The following is a 22,264-nucleotide window of genomic DNA, read 5'->3' on the forward strand; positions in this document are numbered from 1 at the left end:
GACAGACAGATAGATGATAGATAGATAGATAGATAGATAGATAGATAGATGCCCCTCTGGCATATTCCAGAACCCACAGATTGCCTGTCTGAGTCTGCTGGGAAGAACCAAATGATCATAATGATAGTTGGCTCAAAATGGCCCAAGGAGAAGGGATGGCACTAATCATAATTTTATGCATAGATACAGGTATCTGTCATTGGCTAGCTGTCATTGATAAATATCTTCAAGTTACATTTTGGGCACCAATTGGAAATACCCTGGATGCCAGTTTTTCCAAAAAGACTGCATGAATGGACTATTGAATGGAGAAAGTAACTTGATAGATAGATAGATAGATAGATAGATAGATGGATGGATGGATGGATAGATAGATAGATAGATAGATAGATAGATAGATAGATAGATAGATAGATAGATAGATAGATAGAGAGAGAGAGAGAGAGAGAGAGAGAGAGAGAGAGAGAGAGAGAGAGAGAGAGAGAGAGAGAGAGAGAGAGAGAGAGAGAGAGAGAGAGAGAGAGAGATATGACATATAGAGATGATAGATAGATAGATGATAGATAGATAGTGATTGGCAAATTTATTCAGGAGGCGAGAATTCGCGGTGAATTTCCGTGTTTCGCGCCAGCAAATAAACTCGCAAAATTATCATCATCATCATTTATTTATATAGCGCTGTCAAGATACGCAGTGCTTTATTGCAAAACATTTTTGACGTCAGCGACAATTCTCACGCCAGCAACAATTCAAACAATGGCAACAATTAAAGGCACCTATCGTTTCGCAAATTTTTCGCCGTTTCATGCATTTTATGGGAAATTCAATATGTTTTCTGGGAAACGGGCAAATTCGCTCATCACTGTCGATAGATGATAAATTGATAGATGATAGATAAAATTTGGCAATTTATTTTATTATTCGTACACATCACGCTGTCGTGTCTTTTACTTTTCAGCACATCTTCCCGGGTAATGCTGTGGTTGGTAAAATCCCCCAAATCACTGCAATTTAAGTGAGCCGGAGGGTGGGAGAGCCACTGTATCCCTGCTGCACAATATGCCGCTTCAAGGAATATAATCATAATGTAAAATAAATAGTTATTTTTCCTGCTTAGTTGGGTGCATTTGGGTTCATTCTGTGCCTAGTGTGATTTTATAGCTGTGATAATTGTGCATATAAATGTTACAGTATCGTTTATGAAATCCATTTTGCAAAAGAAAAAAAAAAAACTTTCATGTAAACGGAACAGGGCCAGTGAGAGAATGCAATCTGTTCCCTTATCTGATTTATACAGCCTTCGTGCATGCGTCTATGGGATCTATATGTCGCTGCTGTATTTTTACTGAGCAGCAATTAAACATTATGGTGTCAGCAGTGAAAACTGTCATAACTAAAATGCACAGCCAGGTGGGATATATTTACCCATTTGCTCGTTTCCATTCTCCCATTTTCATTGCATTAAAATAAAGAGTACGGTACATTTCGAAAGAAAATCAATAGTAACTGTACGTGATACTGATTATGGTTCTTTCCAATGTATGTTTCGGATTTAACAGTAGACTCGTTGTTCTCAAGGAAGTTATTGATCCCTCTGTTCTTTAATCGGAAGCAACAATTACACGGATTTATACATCTCTTCATCTTCACATAAACTTTGTTCTGCTTTGTAGCATTGTCACTCCAAAGGCCATTATTTTATTTGTATTTATGTGTACTGTAGAGTTTTCAAAATAGAGTTCTCAAGGGCAAGGTAGGTTCTTAGGCTAGAGGAGGCAGTTCCAGATAGTGGGTGGAACATGGGGAGAGTTCATTTGTCATGGTCAGTTATATAAAATTTACATTAAAGGACTAAGTTATGTTATAATAATGATGTAATTCAAGGAAGTATGGAAGCCTTGGTCCCACCAGGAGTCACAACTATCTTATGCAAGCTATAAAGCTACAGTTGGACAGCTTTTGCCCAGGCAAGTTGGCCAGGAGGACCACAATCAGACTGTAGCATGAAAATATGAGTGTGAGTTTTCTGGCTATTATTATCTTCATAATCTATATTCAGGGGTGCACCAGCAACTCAAACAGCATTTCCCCATAAGTTACCAGGGGCAGCAAAAAGCTGATTTTGGTAACTTTAAGAGCCCATTTTACGAGTTTTAAACCAGAAATTGGGCTCTTCTAGTGCATGAGAGCACAATTGCTCCCCCTGGACCTGATCCGATGGAGATGGAAAGAATGGTGGGAAGGGGGAGGGCAGCACTACAGGACCAGCCTCAGGGCAGTTTAAGGTCCCTGAATTGCCCCTGTCTATATTCATACCATTCTTTAATGAACAGTATGTGCTCTTCACTTATTCCTTATTAGGGGCTGATTTATCAAAGGTCGAATGTTAGAATTTTCTTTACCTCGAATGACTCGAAATTCGAATACTGTAGTAATTTATTTAAGTAAAAGCTTGAGCATCCATAACTCGAACGAATATTACCAACCCGAAAAAAATCGAATCAAATTCAATTAATCTCTAGAGTTGGTCGAATTTGACCCGTTTCGCTTCACCAAAGATTTGAACTCTATGGGCGTCACAATTTTTTTGTTCCACGGCGAAATTTTTTCCAACACTCGTCATTTTTTTTGACACGCAGCGCCATACAAGTCTATGGGCGTTATTTTAGTGGCGAAACAAGACAAAAAAATTCGCCCATCCCTACTAATTTCGAATTGAGTTTTGTCTACAAAAAAACCTCGAATGTCAGGAAGGCTATTAACATCTTTAAATGGGTCACTGGACCTCTGCCATTGACTTTTACACAAACTCGGCAGGATTTAGGTGGCGAATAGTCTAATTCGAGTTGTTCCCAGGGTCCAGGTATGATAACTCTTGAATTCAAATTTACAATTCGAACCTTAATAAATCTGCCCCTTAATGTGTTGATTCTTCATTTCCCTTTTTTTCCACTTCACTTTAATTATTAAAATTTTTGCATGGGGATTTATGTTTCCAAATTATTTGTTGTCCGATGTATTAGTCCTTGAAAGTTGGCATATGTTTTGGCTGACAGAAGTGACATCTATTCAGGGGCGCTGGTGTTCCCCTTCCTCCATGTGCTCAACTTTTTGTGATGGAGGGGGAGTTCTCTATGCCTCCAGAGGGGGGTCCAGGATGCAATTGCACTCTCTGGCTAGAAGAAACTAATTTCTTAAAGTTACCAGTAGATCCAATGGGGCTCTGCCACCTGAAGTGAGTTTCTAAACTCACATGCATCTATATGCAATATACTTTTATAGTATCTGAGTATATAGTAACTTATATAGTATCTCCGTATAATGACCTAGAACAGTCCTTTATTTTGTAGCTTATAATGCGGATTGTATAATTGATATGGTGAGTATTTATGTCCAATCTGAACCCCTTTTATTTACCCAATTGTCTTTGCTAATATTGACAACTACAGATGGAGCTGGCTTTATGAGTTCCTTTTGGGAGATCCAGCACAACATGGCACCCTATAGTGGAATATAGGCTGTGTCATGTTGCAATATATTAGACCATTTCAATTGTTTCTACCTGTAGTAACAGCATTTGCCTATTATTTTGGGAATGCTAGATTTCAAGCACAAATCTAGGAATTATTTTCCAAGTCCACTTTTCCACTGATTGCTGAAAAACAGGAGTAATTATTTTTACCATTTAACAATGTACAAAAGCTTATTTTGCCACCGGGCTAATAAAAGTGAAAGGCTTAATTAAATCAGGATCCTAAAAGCAGTTCAGTGCAATTTTAAGATGTGCATAATACACATTAATATAGCAATACAATTAAGCTACACATTTTGATTTGCAATAAAGCTTTGGGAATAGTGAAATCCACCTAATAATGACTTGGCGCAACAGTTTTATTTTTATTTCTATGTTTTGCTTGCATTCATTTTTGTCTTTTGGAATAGATCATAATAGTATTATTTTAAGTGGCCTACTAAAGGATGAAGCATTTATTCTTTACTTTCCATACTTGGGATTAACATACAGTTGTATAGAGTGCTGCCTTAGTGGCTTTCTAGTGAGGATAAAGAAAGACACTAGACGTTGCACTGTGTTACTAATAATCTTATATTTGATGTTGCTATATCTTCTCTACTTCACTCTCAATCTGATACATGATAAACCCCCATTTGTATTTCTTAAAGACAGCTCCCATTATGAAGCTCTTGGAAACAGTTGAATAATGGGGACCCAAACCATTGCCCATACCTCATTATATTTAAATACAGTGGCTAATGGATGTTTTCAGTCCAAGCCCTCTTTGGAGGCCAGAGCCTCTGTTAGCTCAAATGCAATGCTTATATTTTAATTCCCAGTTTGGATGCAAGTTTTGGTTGCATAAAAACCAGATGTACTGTAAAACAGAGCCTCCTGTAGCCTGATAGTTCCCATAGGGGATCAAATAGCCAATCATAGCACTTACTTGACACCCTCTAGGATTTTTTTTCATACTTGTGTTGCTTTCCAAATCTTTTTACATTTAAAGTAAGCTCACAGCTAAAAAAAAAAAGGTTGGGGAACCCAAGTCTAGTGAGTCCATACGTGTATGAGTTTGTTTTTACCATGATTTTTCCTGCACCTACTAACAGCCACTCAAACGTGATTAGTTTAAGGAACCCTTGGAAGTCCAGACTTTGGCAGAAAGTGTTGTATCAATCATTCAGGATAGTAACTAGGTTTTCACCCCAAATATTTTCCTTCAAGCTGGACTTATAGGTGTATCTAGGAGAGCAAATAGGCAGCCTTAAGGCTAAGACCCTCAAGAGAACCACTGTCTTAATCCATCACTGTATTCTTCATACCCCTATTCTATTTGATGTTTATCATAAAAAAGAAAAAACTATTGGAGATTTGAAGGCTCCCATAAGATACGAGAGCAGTTTCCAATTCAAAATAGATGGATAAACAGCACAATGGCCTTAAAGTCTGTGAGCCTTGAAGCTTGTATAAACACAAGTCCCTAGGATACTATATCTCATAACTTCTCTTAAGCAAGTACCTGCCATTCTACAGAGAGCTGGAGGGCTGTGCTTTCCCTAATAAATTCCTTGCTGAACCCACTTGTTAGTCAGGCGTTGTGCACACTAACTACAGAAAGGCCCTGTGTCTTGGGCATAAATTACTCTAGCGTGCCACTGTCTCCGAGCAAACCCTCCCTCACTAGTTATGGATTACTTTGTTCTCGACTTGACAGGAACATAATTAGAACTCTTGATGAAATCTACCAAATTGTCCCTCCGTGGCCTCAATGGTCAGGAAATTTGGCTGAGTCGTATTTGTCACCGATGTAAAGCCTCTAAACACTTCATATTAACTAGGTTATTAATGTGCAATGTAATCTGTCCAGGAACTTTGAGCACTCCTAGCAAAGGCTTGTGTTCATGGTGCCCTGTAATGAATCAAATACATTTCCAATGCAAGCAGGGAAGGTTTTAAGTTTTATTTAAAAAAAAAACAACAAAAAAGCCCCCATCATTTTCATTAAGGGCTTTTTGTTACATTATTTCTTAGTTTAATTGACTCTGACTCGCCGATATTTTAATTTGTTTAAGCAGTCCTATAATGAATACAGGCTATTAAAGTGTTACAGCCGCCCTCTTACATATGCTAATGGTGTTTAGGAACTTGACTGTGTTGTCTTGGTATATTGCCTGCCCAGCAGCAATGTCTCTTTACCATCATAATTACTAGTTTAATAAGCCTGGAAGCAGTTTAGAGCTGAACATCGTGGTATTAAATGTATCTGCTGAATTATGTCCTTCCCACAATGCTGGGGCTAAGTATTAGAAATGTGGAGTGAAAGGTCAGGATAAAATCATAACTAACGAATGTGCTTAAGTTGTTTGTAGTAACATTCTTAAATATGTGTTATTTCTCCATTACTGCTAGCTTCACGCTTCCCGCAACTTGTTTTGTGGATTTATAGCTAATACCCTACGTACATTTCTTTGTTGAAGTTTTAAATAGCTTATGAATATGTTTCAGTGGTATAAGTAGATATTAACTATGCTACCAGCAAGAGTGCTTTGGCTCCATACCGACTTTCTGGTATTATCAGCAGTTGCCTTACTAGATGTTACTGGCACCACACCTACTCATTATAGGACCCAAAACTTCCAGATGTTAACCTAAATTCCATGCCACCCTGCAGCCATATGATTTCCTCCTCTTTAGTTATGTCCCACTTTATCAATCTTCTAAAGCCGTAGAATGTTCCCCTCTACTCCAGTGGGCAATGCTGGGTTTGGCCATGCCATTGATTAACATCATAGTTACATAGTTAGATCGGGCTGAAAAAAGACCTTACTATGCCCCAATTCCTCCTCTGGCAGTCAGTATTTCTGGGCAGAAGGAAGAGTTTGGCCTGAAGCCTACCATGACCCACAAATGTGCGGATGCTGGTGATTTGCCAGAGCCCACCATGACATCACAGCACAAATACTGTACATCAGGAGATGCAGGAGCAGACAGGAGAGAGGGAATAAGCAGAATGTGGGCTTATACCAGAACCCCCAACAGTCATGTGGTCATACAATATATAGTGAATAAAGTACCCCCTCTTGTAAATTCTAAGGATATTATAAGTTACCAAGGAGTTTCATGACCATATAAAAACACGAGGCCGAAGCCTCATATTTTGCAACAGGGGGTACTTTATTTATTATAATACACAAGTTTCAGTGAGTCATGTGACAGAAATGACATCACTACTCACCATTTATAACTAATGACATCAGTACTCACCATTTATAAGGATATAATTTACAAGATAGTCATGGTTTTTGTGTATTATATATATATACTGATTCGGGGGCAACTGATCTAGTGTCACATGACTGAAAGATATGTATGTTCCTTTAATGTAAAGCAATTGGTTTGAGGCCTTGCAAGCACTAAATAGTTAACTCATCTAAGCAGTCAAGCCTCATATGCATTGTGTTAAAAAAAAGGCCGGAAGAATTGCTTATGGATTAGAGGGATGAATATTCTATTATTTCAGTCTGTTCTGCTGATCTTCTTATTGTGACTTTGCGCTACAGAAATCTGCCAGGAATTTGCCGTCCTCACCAGTCATTTTAAATGTGCATCAAGCACTTGATAGTGTATGATTTGCGTGCTGTTGCATTTCCGTCTCTTAAATTTCCCCCCGATTTATTATTTTTTTTCCCGGCCGTTTTAATATTTCAGGATGATGAATATATACAGCATCATTAAAGGTAAATAAAAAATGCATGAAATTAAAAAAGCGGATATCAGATGTTTCTTCACAGTAATCCCTGGGTCCAGGAGAAATGAAATGTCTCTGCTCTGTCAGGTAATCCCTAAACATGATTAGGGACCTTGTAGTTTCCAAATAGCCCACGTAATATTTGTATCATATAAGCCTATTGGAGGGTTTGGGTAGGAGTTGCTTTTGGAAGAGCCATAAATCTTCTTTGCAATTCAGAAAAAATAGGCCTGGCTCTTAATCTCTTTTCCGTTATTATTTTGATTATTTTGATGGCCATGTGCTCTCAATTTACTTTGAGATAGATGGATTTTTCCTGTTTCCTGGAGCTACCCATTTGACAAAGTGATGCACAGATAGACAAGCTCATTGCCCCTTTGACCTTTGGCCTTCTTAATACATTTTGGCTGTCACAGCAGGTGGACATCCAGAGACAGTGTTGTATGTGGATAAGTCTTGACCCTGAGAGCACCATATGTGAAGATAACAAGGCATCACAATGATGAGGACACAACATAGTTAAGAAGATTGTCCAACACATTAACGGGGATATTACCTGACAGTGAGTTAGTAGCCCAACATGTGACTGAATGGCTATTACTCTGGGTTTTGGCTGCTCGAGTACCAAACAACGGAAGTGAGACATTTGCTATTTGTTAGCATTAGTCATGAGACCAGACAATATTCTTTGGCCTGTAGACTTTTACATCAATAGAGACTCGTTTATTGAACTAGTGAGGTGGGTTAATGTTGGATTATCTCTACCTCCCTATTGTCTTGAGTGGTAGGTTAAAGTCGGGTGATTTATTAAGTATTTAAATATATAAATAGCTGAGGACAACACTGTGTAAACAAGGAAAAGGCTGATACCTTGGATGTCTATGAGACCAGTGAAGGCATGAAATTCAAATTCAAAGAAGGGTGATAGTAAGAAACAAGGGGCAAGCAAGCCTATTGGCTTCCTTCTTTGTCAGTAGAGTGTTTTCCCTTTGGGTTTGTACGCAATCCCTTTAATCTCTGGTTTCCTTTATTATATATTGTACAAGTTGGCTCCTGGCTACTCAGATCCTGTCTAAGTCTGTTATTGTGTTTATATCTGGTTTCTTTCTCCTACCTGTTTATTTACCTTCATCCTAGTGTCTATCCTGACCTCTAGCCTGTCCCTACCTATTGCCTCATCCTTGTCTGTGCCTTGTTATCTTTGGTGTGATCTCCATAGTGTATGTCCTGTCACAAAAAGAGTCCAACTGGCAGGCATTCTCCTGTTTCACAAAAGGGCAAGGCCATTTTTCCTAGTGAACACACTGTTACACCTATTAACATAAAGTTTACAGATTTAAAGGTTTCACCACCAGGGCAAACAGAGATATAAGGGCATTACAAAACAAAAGGCAGAGTTTACAGAGAATAGTGAGAACTTTTTGGATTTTGATAAATAACCCCCTAAGTGTTCTATATATTGTTGGAATTTATGCTGAATGGCTTACATACAGTGCCTGGAAATGGTAGCTGTAATCATGTAAATTGCATAATTGAATTGCATAAGTTGCAGATTATTTGTAGTATACAACACATAGATGTTTTAGGCTCCAGTTTCCCTTTATTGCCTTGTACCTCATTTTCTCTCAATGTATTGTACTGTCATATATGAATAATGACGTAGTCATCTAGTGCTACAGAACAGGCAACCCCCACCCCCAATGCCCTTTTCTTTATTTAGTTTTCACAAGCAAAGAAAGTCTCCTTTGCAAAAGCATGGCTATAAACTGTCATTTTCCTATATATTTGTTAAGAAAAAAAATTGGCCTTAAAGGAAAACTATACCCCCCAAACAATGTAGGTCTCTATTAAAAGATACTGAGTAAAACAGCTCATGTGTAAAACCCTGCTTCATGTAAATGAACCATTATCATAATAATATACTTTTTTAGTAGTATGTGCCATTGGGTAATCATAAATAGAAAATTGCCATTTTAAAAAATAAGGGCCGCCTCCTGAGATCGTACGATTCACTGTGTACACATACAAACCACATGTAAGGTCACATGAGCCAATTAACAGACAGAGTTCTGCCTTTTGCTTCCTCACTTCTTCCTGTTACAGTTAGTGTTGTAGTATTTCTGGTCAGGTGATCTCTGAGGCAGCACAGATAGAGTCACGAAATGGTGGTTCAAGGCAAGAGATGTAAAAGGGCAATATTTATGTAAATATATATTCCAGTTTGGTAAGATTCTTTAATATGTCATTCAATTTGATATAAACTATCTGTTGCTTAAGTGTTCATTTTGGGGTTATAGTTTTCCTTTAATTCAACATTCTTTCTGCATTTCTCGATTTATTCAAATTCTAAATAATTCACAATAATTCACAATAGCTTGAAGTCCAGATAAAGGAAAAATGTGACAAATCTAAGCAATGAAAACTATTCAGATGCGTCATTATAAATACAGGATTATTTAGAAATATCTTCATGATCCAAGGTCTATTTTCATAGTCTCAAATGCTCCTTTTTTTGTGTACTGTAAAAATAAATATCACTTATTTCCAAGTCAGCTCTGGTTTTCTTTTAAGAATTGTCCCCTCTCTGTTTTGTGAGCAGTGAGCACTGCTGATTAGGAGCTGTATTTACTGTGTCTGACAAAAAGGGGTGGAAATTAGCTTTTGATTTAAACTGATGATGAGATAGGGTCAATTTAGCTGCGTTAGATGGACAGCTGCACAAAGGATAACAACCAGGATGATTTGAAATTAAAAAATGAGAATGTGTGATAAGGATGAGCGAGCTGATAACTCAATGTTTAGTGAGCCTTTCAGACCCAAAATACAGATTTTGTTTTTTCCAGCGACTCCTGTAGCTTTTATTTCTGTATCAATTCCACATGCAGATCCTTTTTTTAGTCTATAATGTGTGCGCTAATGTCTTGTCAGTTCCCTATAAGTTAGTTCATAGAGATTTAGGGGCAGATTTATCAAGAGTCGAATTTCGAAGTGAAAAAACTTCGAAATTCGACCATTGAATTGAAAAATTCGATATTCGAAGTTTTCTTTTGTTTAAATTGAGCTGTTTTCGATCGATCGTAGAAATCATTGGAATCGAACGATTGGAACGATTTAATCGATCGATCAAACGATTTTCAAAAAAAAACCTTTGACTTCTAAAAACTTAGCCAAATGTTGGCTATAGGTTCTCGGAGGTCCCCATAGGCTAACATAGCAATTCGTCAGGTTTAAGGTGGCGAAGTGTCGAAGTGTCGAAGTCGAAGTTTTTTAAAGAGACAGTACTTTGATTTTCAAATGGTCGAATATTCAAAGTATTTTCAAATCGAATCAAAGTCGAATGTGGCCGATTTGATGGTCGAAGTACCCAAAAAATACTTTGAAATTTGTAGTTTTTTCATTCGAAATTTCACTTCGACCTTTGATAAATCTGCCCCTTACTGTATATACACACTTTTTATTTCACATAGCAATTAGTGATGGGCGAGTTTGTCCTGTTTTGCTTCGCCGAAAAATTTGCAAATTTCCCACGAAATCTCCTACTTCTCCGACACGCTTCCAAATTTTTTGATTTTTGCGGCAGTTTCCCTAATTTATTCACTGGTGGCGAACCGTGGAAATTCACCGCAAATTCGCCCATCACTACTAGCAATTGCTTTGTTTATATTTCCAAATAATATAGCTGAAGATAACATTCCACATAACCATTTTTATATAAGTATATTTATCAAAATGTAATGCTCACTTTAAAGTCTCTTTAGTCCTCCCCTTTGATGTATGGATAAGTATTCTTTGTAGAAGACACCTTGGTCATTAATGTTTTGTTGAGAGTGAGGACACTTCTGTATGTGTATGTGTTTGTGTGTGTGTGTGTGTGTGCGCCTAGGGGCCTACCACACACTACAGTGTCATTGGCAGAGGACTAAGCTGCTCTTTTAAGGTAACACAGGTCATCTACTACTCATAGAGTGTTCTATAACATGACCTTCCTGCTGCTATCTTTATCTCATTCAAGGAGTCCCTTTTCTTCAACTTCGGTAAGGCTTGAGTTTAAGGGCCAGAAGTTTTAGCCAGGGCTTAATTTCCTTAATGAGGTCTTCTATCTCAGACTCCTCAGCCAAAAAGAGTCCAAAGATACAGAACTATGTTCTTCCTCCCTTTTCACAGACTAAGGAATAGGAACTACTCACACTACCCCTGGGCCTGTTGGAACACAACCCTCCCTTCCTCATGGTAGGGATTGTGAATTCCTTAAAACCCCTTCACAACCTAACATGTTATAGATTATTTGTTTGCTTGGGGTTTTACTAGTCATATTTCTTTACAATAACAATTATTTTTTGGGGCAAGGGACCAAGTAAAGATGATCAGTTAGATTCAGACAGACTTTAATTTGGTTCAGATCTCTGATGTTTTTTTTTGCAATCTTCTTATAGAAATTCTATAGTTAATATACACATTAACTCAAATCAATCATGCTGATGTGCTCATCTGTAGAACTATATCAAGATGGTGAAAAAAGCTTAATTATGTACAATGGCAGGTAATGGTTGGAAAGGGCTAGTGTGTGGTGTCTTTGGAGGTACTGACTATGGTGTCTGCCCCATGTAAGGAGTTGAAATTGGCGAATGAAAACCATTTTGTTAACAGTGATTCAGAGCCAAATCAGTTCTACTATAGCAACCACTTACTCAACAAATTATTTTTATTATTCAGGAGTGCCGTCCTTTTTTGGTTTTTGAAAGGGTGCAGACAATGGGGATGATGTGGACTGAGCATCCGGTTTCATATAGGAGAGCAGCTATTGCAGTGGGAGTTTTTTGAGCGGTAACTTTTGTTTTTTTGTATTCACTGACTATGGTGTCTGCCCCATGTAAGGAGTAGAAATTGGCGAATGAAAACCATTTTGTCAACCGTGATTCAGAGCCAAATCAGTTCTACTATAGCAACCACTTACTCAACAGATTATTGTTAATTTCATCCAATGATGAAATTGTCATCTTTAACATGAGATTGCCTTAGGCAGAATGTGCGTGTATTTTTTCAGAGAATTTTAAATGGTTTCCTCCCTCACTCCAAAGACATACATGCAGCTTAATTGGCTTTTGAAAAATATATTGACTGTCGTGTTTGTGAATGTGATAGGGACCTTAGATTGTAAGCTCCACTGGGGCAGAGACTGATGGGAATGATGCATATGCTTTGTAATGCACTGCAGACTATGTCACTGTTATAAATAAAACTCATTTTAAAATACATGTCTACATTTCTTAGCTCATCGCAGTTAGGCTTTCTGGAACTGAAAGATCAATATCTATTATTATGTGAGAAATGTAGAAAGACTTAATATTAGAACATGAATACAGGATGCTTTTCTTAAACACCACAGCCTGTAGTGCCAAGGAATGCATCATATCCGAAAATTATTGGTTACTGTTATCCTCAGTTTGAAGATATTCTCAGATCACTGCATGGCTGCTGAATATCATATCTGCTGCAACGTGAGACCAAATCTACTCTGCAGGTCAACTTGTTTGGAACCTACTATCATTACCCATTGGCTTTGGGTAAATTATAAGCAAAGCTCATACCCCCAGTCATTAATAGGAGCATGTAAGCTCTTTCTGAAACTAAATGATATTAAATAACAGCTTTGCATGCAGAGAGAGTCCTACAAATGTTTTATCCCAATGTTAGACCTAAGTTAAAGAACCCCTATTTCCATCCTTTTTAATAAAAAAAAAAATCATCAAGCATACTGATGGTTCTTTTGCATTGCAACTGAAATATGCACTACAGTATAATAAATATTTTAGGGATGGGAAACCAATATATTTTGAGGTTCAGTCTACCTCTTTGGTGATTTACTAACATATTGAGATAATTTAGGTTCATGATAGGTTTGGGTTAAAATGCATCCAAGTGGATCACTTTGATTGGGACAGTGGCCGAATGGTCCATGATTTTCATGTAAGAAGGTTATCTCATCTAATTACATGGTATTCCCCCATAAAGTGTAAGTACCTCCTACAGTATCATTTCAGTAAGTCCATCAGTGTCTGAGTGTGTCCCTCTTTACACAAAAATATAATCATAATTTTGCCTTCATCTATGGTGACCACTCATAGAGGTTGTTCATGGTACCCTTGGAATCCAGCCTTTGGTCAGGACCATTCTTAGCTTACACAGGTTTAAATATATAGGGAAATATTGGCAAACTAGTCATTCAGCCATTGTTACAAAAATATCTAGAGCAGAAAATGAGATTTCACAGGTTACACCCTAACTGACCATCAACCTGGGCTTTTGTTGTATCTAAGAGACTCTGTCTTGCTCACTCCAAAGTTCAGCCTTACTAACTGTCAGGGCCTACCGGCTCAGATGCAGAAGTTGGGACCAAAGAGGAAGCCAAAAGGGTAAACAAAGTCCAAACAAGTTATCCGAAGGGTTAAAAAAAGTTTGTGGTTGTATCCAGGCAGAGGGTCAGTTCAGGCAGCAAAGATTCATAGTCTGAAGGAAAGCCAAAGTCAAGATCAGGAATCAATCCAATAATAGTAGAACAAGTAAACCCAGGAACGTATAATACAGAACCTATTTATGGGCAGTGATTCAAGTCTTTTGAGGTTTGAATTTGGCGCCATTGCGATGCATGATGTGGTTACCGCGCCGTGATGCGGTGTCTTTATTCCCTGAGGGCCACCATCAGCGGTGCCGAAGAGGAGAGGAGTGCCATTGGGCGCTCCTCACACTAACCTTCAGGCTTACTTCTTTGTACTGCTCCAGCCTTCCTCATGATGGCCTCTTCCATAATATGAGAACCACTGCTCTTGAAATCTTGAATCTTGAAAACTTTTCACCACCCGTCAATAAGTGGCTTCTAAAGAAGTAATTAGGATGAGTGGTCAAATATTTTCAGGATTACTCAGCAAGTCCAGTTGCTGTAGACTTATCACCACTAGATACTGTATATATATTCTGTATAAATCACCTTCTCAATGAATGAAAACAGACATAGAACTACCGACAGATGGAATTTTTTCCTATATGAAGTGACAGCACAATAATATTAAAAAGCTTTATGCATCAAGAGTTTGCAACTAGTATCTGCTTGTTCTAAACTCGCTTTTCCCTCTGCGCTTATTGATACACAATAGCCAACTTGGATGGATGTGTTTAAAATTCATATTCAAAGCCGCGGATTGGGTCCAATCTAACTGTAACCTAGTTAGTCTGATGGTGGTCACCATTTATCATTAATATCATTAAAAAGGGGAAATGTCAAGTTTGTGGCACGAGGAACATTTTGCAGTCTATGCCTGGGATTAACACTTCCTAAACAGAAGGTGTGATTGATCACAGTCATAACAGAGAATAGATTATACCAAGCACATTGCAATTGTATGTCTCCTCTGTTCAAGCACATGGGCATCAGAGATAGGATTCTGCATTGTCTAATCAAGGGATCCCTCCTTCCGTGAATCCCTTTTACAGGGGGGAAAAAAGGTCACCGATTTATGTATTCCTTTTTATATCTCAACTGAAAATTTCTGTTTTACTTCTTGGCATATCAAAATGCTCTGCTCTGTCTACCCAGGGAAGGATATACTTCTTTCTGTATCTCTTAAAGGAGAACAAAACCCTGAAAACAATCCTAGTACCCCTCTCCTAAATCACACCATTGGGGCTCACAAGACTCCACAACACCACTTTGCATTTTGATAACCTAGGAAATCCATAAGAGGCTGATCTGGGACTCCCTAAGGGTCAGGGCACACAGGCAGATTCGGGGAGATTAGTTGCCCGGCGACAAACCTACTCTTCTTCGGGACGACTAATCGCCGACGGGATGGCACTCGGAGCGATTCATTTTCCGAAGTCACCCGAAGTTGCCTCACGAACGTCAGGCGACTTCGGAAAACTAATCGCTCCGAGTGCCATCCCGTCGACAATTTACATTTTAGCCAGCGGGAAGGCAGCGGAGGCAGTTCAGGGAGATTAGTCACCCTGAAGAAGTGGAGATTTGTCGCCGGGCAACTAATCTCCCTGAATCTGCCTGTGTGCCCTGACCCTAAGGGCAGAGACACACTGCCAGATTTGGGGAGATTAGTCACCCAGCGACAAATCTCCTCTTCTTCGGGGCGACTAATCTCTCCAAACTGCCTTCCCCTGTCTTCTGCCGGCTATAATGTAAATCGCCGGCGGGGAGGCACTCGGAGTGCTTTTGTTTTCCGAAGTCGCCGAAGTTTGCCTAGTGTGTCTCTGTCCTTATAGTGTTGTTCATAGGGTGGCCTGTAGCGGAACTAGGATTGTCCTCATTGCATTGTTCTCCTGTAACTTGTGCCATGTGTTCTGTGTATTTTTTTTAATTTAATGGTGTTTCCCACCCCATTGTTTGTATTTTTATTCTAATATACAGTATAAGTGTACAGTGCTCTATAAACAGTTAAAGTGATACCTTCACTTGTACTGCTGTATATATGTATATATATATCTGCCTCTTTGTGTATTCATACATCTTAATTTTCCTTTTTCAGACAGAAATTTCATTTTTACCTTTCGCACAGCTGGTGAGTTTTTTTTTTGCGATGGGATTGAAATATATTAAGTTTTAATGGATTCATAATTAAATGCTGTGTGTTTATTACGGTTTTCATCATGCCCCGAGGGCTCTTCTAAAAAGACAAAATTACTCAGTGCAATCAAAAAGGAGGTAAGAAGGTCCATGGCGTCCTGCTGGCTTTGGCTGGCTCTTTACACACGGTATCAGTATGCTTAGCCATATGTCCTTGTGCTTTCATGTGAACTCAACTCTATCTCCTCTCTCTCTCTTCACTTCATTCACTGCACACTGACGTCAACGAGAGGAAGAAAGATTTGAGGATCGCCCAGTTTGCTCTGATATAAAGAGACGTTTAGATATAAAGAGACGCTGTGTGAGATGTGGCCTAGTCAGAGCACCTGAGAGACGTTCCAACAGAGAGTCTATAGGGATTGCTCACTTTATGGCGCCTCACATTCCTGCTGTGTCCTGTGTGAATGCTTTTGTGTAATCTTCACAGTGAGACGGATGCCATTCCCTTGGGCTTCCATACTCAACACCTTGTTAGACAGGGCTTATAGTGACAAATTTTGCTTTTGTCATTGTCAAGTCTTGTCCTCGGTATTAATAATTCCTTTGCTGGTCAAGTTTCACGACTCTTTCCATTCAATGTCTCCTGCTTTCCAACCATATAACATTAGACGTTCCTATCTGTGATGCAGGACAGACCCATCTGGTTCATGTAGTCTTTTGTCTGTTATTTTACAGGAGACTTGGGGAGGAAATGAAAGAGGCAGCAGAATAAATGCCCCAGATGTAAAGGAGGTCTGATATGAGCCTTGTCTAATGCATAATATACAAGAACCATGGGTATCCTATAAGACAGCTCCTAACATGCATGTTTCCTGAGTCACATGACATATAAAAACGGAGTATTATTTTAAAAAGTGTATATACCCTGTTAAGAAAATTAAATTACTTCCATGACCTATATAAAAGCAAACAGCTTGTAGGCTGGTAATTTTTTTTATAGTTATGGAATAGCTTTCCCTATCATAATAGCTCTCTAATTACCCCCCCCACCAAAGGTCTCAACTCGGTTCATAACAAGGTTACAGATATATAGAAACATTGGGGTAACAGTCACCCTGCTATAGTTCCAGGGGTACCCAGGGCACAAATAAGCACTCACCCCAAATCTCACCCTAACTGGCCTTCAGGCTGGGCCCCCTTAGCTCATGACAAGTGTCCTTATTTCCTATTGCTAGTAATGGGCGAATTTATTCGCCAGGCGTAAATACAATGCAAATTTGCATGATTCGCCGCCGGCGAATAAATTCATGAAACGGCCATGGAAATTCGCGTCAAAAACGGGCGCCGGCATCAAAAAAAATGGACGCCGGCTTCAAAAACAAGACGGCACAAATTCACCCATCACTACCTATTGCTGAGAGGAATGTAAGATTGTGTTGCTAATTCAAACAGTAACACATGGATCAGAATGGCAGGTGTCTGCAGGGTGACAGTAAATAACATGGGCACTGGCTTGTCATTATTGTTCTTCTGTCTCAGTCTATAAATATTTAAATATGGGAAGAGGGGCCGTATGTTATTCCTGATTGTGCTTTTCTGAGGCAGTGGCACGCAACTGGTCATTTGTGAACTCTAACTTGAGCAGACACTAAAAATATATCACTCCACAACCAGAGAAGCAGGTATAATGGATTTATTTCTACAATATAACTCTGGGTAAAATATAAACACAAATATAGGCCTACTCCTGGTTAGTTAGGACAACTGACATATGTTAGTTAGAAGCCCATTAAGTGGCAAGATTTTATTTTGAACTGCTTGTTACATTATATTTGTTACAACTGCCTGAAAAGATATTACACTTTCATGAGTTGTGATTCTGCCATGGACTGCTGGTCCCGCTTACCTAACCTCTAACAGTGTGTAACCTTGTTATGAGCTAAGGGGGTTTAAGTAATTAGGGGAGAACAAGGTGCTCCAGAATAAAATGTAAGTAACTCAACAAATAGTGAAAGTGGTCCGGGCCCCAGTCCCCCAGCTTTACGGAGCGGTTAAGCAGAGAATATGGAAGCAGAGCTGACCGGCCCTCAAACGGATCCACAGGAACAGAGGTGTTCAGTTAACCCTATGCGTTTCGCACCCCTATAGGGCACTTAGCCCATGAATAAGTGCCCTATTCTGCTTCCATATTCTCTTATGGGCTAAGGGGGCCCAGTCAGTTAGGGGGAGATTTGGGGCGAGTGCTTATTTGTACCCTTGGTACCCCTGGAACTATAGCAGGGTGACTGTTACCATCTCTGTAATCTTGTTATGAGCTAAGGGGGCCCAGTCTGAAGGCCAGTTAGGGTGAGATTTGGGGTAAGTTCTTATTTGTACCCTGGGTACCCCTGGAATTATAGCAGGGTGACTGTTACCCCAATGTTTCTATATATCTGTAACCTTGTTATGAGCTAAGGGGGCCCAGTGTGAAGGTTAGTTTGAGGGAGATTTGGGGTGAGTCTTTATTTGTGCCCTGGGTACCCATGGAGCTATAGCAAGGCGACTGTTACTTTGACATTACATACAAACCTTTTATTTGTTGGGCTACAGGTTAGAGTTTACACATAATACCTCTGCTCTAGAGAATACAGAACTGCACCCCCGCCCCAGCTCTCCGTTTGCTGTTTCATCATCATGGGGTGTATCAACGCTTTTGGGTGCATTGTAGTAAAAACAGTGGATGGGTTTGGTGGACACAACTCTGGGGCCCCAACTTTCCAGCTTTGGGCAGGGCCCCTTGCATTGATATAATGCTCACCTTTTATTTTATTAGAGTCCATAAAACTGTGCAGGACACTTCACATTGTCTGTCAATATTTTGAGTAACTAATATATAAATATATGTTTTCCATAAAAAATACATCTGAGTTGTGTAAACAAGAAAGGCCAGTTGGCTAGCCCTTGCTTCAACCTTTCCATTTGATGACAAAAGACAGATAATAAGCATAGCAACAATAAGCAGCCTTTCCAAATTTGTGGCAATTATGCATTCTGTTAACCGTGACTCCAGTCAAAAGGTAATTGGCCTGCAGAAACATGACATTTCAAATCATCTCTTGAAATTACATCAAAAGGCCGGCCTGCTTTGTTTTGATTGGGGAACAATCAATTTGATAAGTGGTCACGCCGCTCATTGTTTCCTATTAATTAGACTAATTGCCGCACGTTGGCCTGTGAATCACACAGAACGGAGATGCCACAAAGGTGGTGGCCTTTAGCTTTGCTGTGATCGTTCTCATCCACTCGCCTGCACCGCGAGACAGCACAAAACAGACTTGTTACAATTCTCCCTTGGAGCAGCTCTCCAGTTAGTCTTTTGGTGTCATTTACTGAGATACGTTCCTGTTACAAGGGGAACTATCATAGCTATAGAGATGCTTCTAACCGTGCTTTGTATTTATAGTTCAGTAGGTCCTATACCATCCATGTAACAATGCCAAATTGCTCTCAAATAATCTCATCTGAGCACTTTTGCTGATTTACTCATTTTTTTTAAACTCCCATCAACTCGAAATTTGAATAAAAAAAGACCAACCGAAATGTAATAAAAAAAAAAAATCAAATTTTTTAACTTCGATCGTTCAAGGTCAATTTTTCGATGTCCACCAAATGACTCCGAATGGGTTCTAGGAGGTTCACCAAAGGCTAAAATAGCAATTTGGCAGTTTTTAGATGGCGAATAGTTGAAGTTGAATTTTTAAAGAGACAGTACATAATAAATTTCGATATTCAAATTTTCCAATTTTTTTCAAATTCAAATCGAATTCGGACTATTCCCTGGTCGAAGTAAACTAAAATTAGCTCAAAATTCTAATTTAAAAATTACATTTCTCAATTCGACCCTTGATTTTAAAAAAATGCTTCTTCCAAATTTTATTTGAATTAATCGCATGTAGCATTAAGACTTTCAAATGTCACAATCATTCATTGTTATTCCCTACTACCTAAGAGGTGGGTTAGTGCAACGAGCAAGATGTGGGCATGACGCACTGGAGACGAAATTCTTCATCTCTGTTTATAAAAGAACTAACACTGAAAATGCCCAAGATTAAAAGGCAAATATAGACTAAACTGTTCTTTATTGTTCTCTTATCAAACAGATATGACTGCTCCAATTCATAATGTAGCAAAAAAAAAAAAAAAAGATTAAATAAATAGCTGCAATCTTAGTCACCTACATATGTACTACCTTGGATTTAAAGGAGAACTAAACTAAAAAAAATTGGCAGCCAGGGTTTCACATAAAAGTTTTTTTTAAAAAACATTGGTGGTTGGGACCTTCCTAAAAGTTAAAAAAAATCATTGGTGGTCAGGCCCCCTCTATAAGTTAAAAAAAAAAAACTATTGGCGCCAGGGCCTCCCATAAAAGTTTTTACAAAAACATTGGTGGTCAGGGCCCTCTACATGTTTAAAAAAAACATTGGTGGCAGGGGCCTATAACGTATTAATATAATACATTGATGGGCAGAGACATAAAAACACAATTGAACTTGTGGCTTCAGGACTTCAACTTCGGCTACTTTCTTGGCTTCGGGTCTTTTCACCACTTCAGGACTTCAACTTCATCTATTTTCGTTGCTTTGGGTCTTTTCGCCGCTTCAGGACTTCAACTTCGTCTATTTTCATGGCTTCTGGTCTTTTCGCCGCTTCGGGACTTCGGCTGTTCAGCTTTTCGGCAGTTGGCGCCATGGCTTCGGCGCTGTCTCTTTTGAAAGTGCAGCACAACTGGGCCCCCCTTCAGGCTCGGGCCCGGTACAGAAGTACCCCCTGATTGCGGCCCTGGACATAGGCCCCTACAGAGAACCCAATAGCTAACCGTGGTCAACTATTGTCACCTCATATCTTGCCCCCTTTCTCTTCTGAAAAATATTCCCCTCCTGAATTCTGTCCAATCCCTTGTTTCATGTAAAAAATATTTTTTATATCACAGCTCTGTTCTTCTTTTGGTATTTGCAAGTTAATTTAACTAAAACATTCACTCCATGAAATCAGTGAAGGAAAAGTTGAACCTCAAATGAATAGTTTTCCCCATCTGTGGTGCAATCAAGTTCATTTGCTCTGACTATTAGAGATGTCGCGAACTGTTCGCCGGCGAACTTGTTCGCGCGAACATCGGGTGTTCGCGCTCGCCGGAAGTTCGCGAACGTCGCGCGACGTTCGCCATTTTGGGTTCGCCATTGTTGGCGCTTTTTTTTGCCCTCTCACCCCAGACCAGCAGGTACATGGCAGCCAATCAGGAAGCTCTCCCCTTGACCACTCCCCTTCCCTATAAAAACCGAAGCCCTGCAGCGTTTTTTCACTCTGCCTGTGTGTGCTGAAGAGATAGTGTAGGGAGAGAGCTGCTGCCTGTTAGTGATTTCAGGGACAGTTGAAAGTTTGCTGGCTAGTAATCGTTTTGATACTGCTCTGTTATTGGAGGGACAGAAGTCTGCAGGGGTTTGAGGGACATTTAAGCTTAGGTAGCTTTGCTGGCTAGTAATCTACCTTCTACTGCAGTGCTCTGTATGTAGCTGCAGTGGGCAGCTGTCCTGCTTCTGATCTCATCTGCTGACTGCTGCAATAACAGTAGTCCTTGTAAGGACTGCTTTTATTTATTTTTTTGTTGTTTTACTACTACTACTACTACTACTACTATAAGAGCCCAGTGCTATTAGTCTAGCAGTGTTGGGGAGTGGGACTGGTGTGCTAATCTGCTGCTCCTAGTAGTTCAGCAGCACCAACTTTAATTTTTTTTTTTAATATTCATTTTTTTTTATTTTACTTTTTTTTATTTTACTACCGCTGTAGTAGTGTATAAGTTGACCTTTTAGGCATTATTTGCCCTGTAGGCATTATTTGCACACTGTTTTCTTCAACCCGCCATCTAGCTGTGTGACCTTGTTCACATTCTGTCTAAATATCCATAATATTACCGTCTCCAGAAAAAACACCGGAGTGACTTTTTTCAAGCAGCCATAATATATTTTACGTAATCCGTATCCACCGCTGTAGTAGTGTATACGTTGACCTTGTAGGCATTATTTGCACACTGTTTTCTTCAACCCGCCATCTAGCTGTGTGACCTTGTTCACATTCTGTCTAAATATCCATAATATTACCGTCTCCAGAAAAAACACCGGAGTGACTTTTTTCAAGCAGCCATAATATATTTTACGTAATCCGTATCCACCGCTGTAGTAGTGTATACGTTGACCTTGTAGGCATTATTTGCACACTGTTTTCTTCAACCCGCCATCTAGCTGTGTGACCTTGTTCACATTCTGTCTAAATATCCATAATATTACCGTCTCCAGAAAAAACACCGGAGTGACTTTTTTCAAGCAGCCATAATATATTTTACGTAATCCGTATCCACCGCTGTAGTAGTGTATACGTTGACCTTGTAGGCATT

Source organism: Xenopus laevis, chromosome 5S (genome assembly GCF_017654675.1).
Source record: "Xenopus laevis strain J_2021 chromosome 5S, Xenopus_laevis_v10.1, whole genome shotgun sequence".
NCBI classification, from domain to species: domain Eukaryota; kingdom Metazoa; phylum Chordata; class Amphibia; order Anura; family Pipidae; genus Xenopus; species Xenopus laevis.